The following is a 315-nucleotide window of genomic DNA, read 5'->3' on the forward strand; positions in this document are numbered from 1 at the left end:
TTTTGAGCTTTAAGAGTAAACCTGTTTAAATTCATAATTAAATGTTAAATATTTGGAGCACAGCATTTGTTATCTGAAAATTAATCAAAATATCATATGTCAACCATAGTATCTCAATAGAAATACTTTTTCTTCCACAACCAGGAGACAGATGAATTGAAGCATTGTTCTTCCTGGATCCGCTTAATTAATTCTATAGACATCTTTTAACAAGAACTGACAAGAGCAATTATCTCCAAAAGATTTAGATTATACTGTGAGGTATACAATAGCCATGGATCTGACACGCTTTCCAAAATGGAATAGAAGGGACCT

The sequence above is a fragment of the Pteropus vampyrus genome, unplaced genomic scaffold (assembly GCF_000151845.1).
Source record: "Pteropus vampyrus isolate Shadow unplaced genomic scaffold, Pvam_2.0 Scaffold36, whole genome shotgun sequence".
Classification (NCBI taxonomy): domain Eukaryota; kingdom Metazoa; phylum Chordata; class Mammalia; order Chiroptera; family Pteropodidae; genus Pteropus; species Pteropus vampyrus.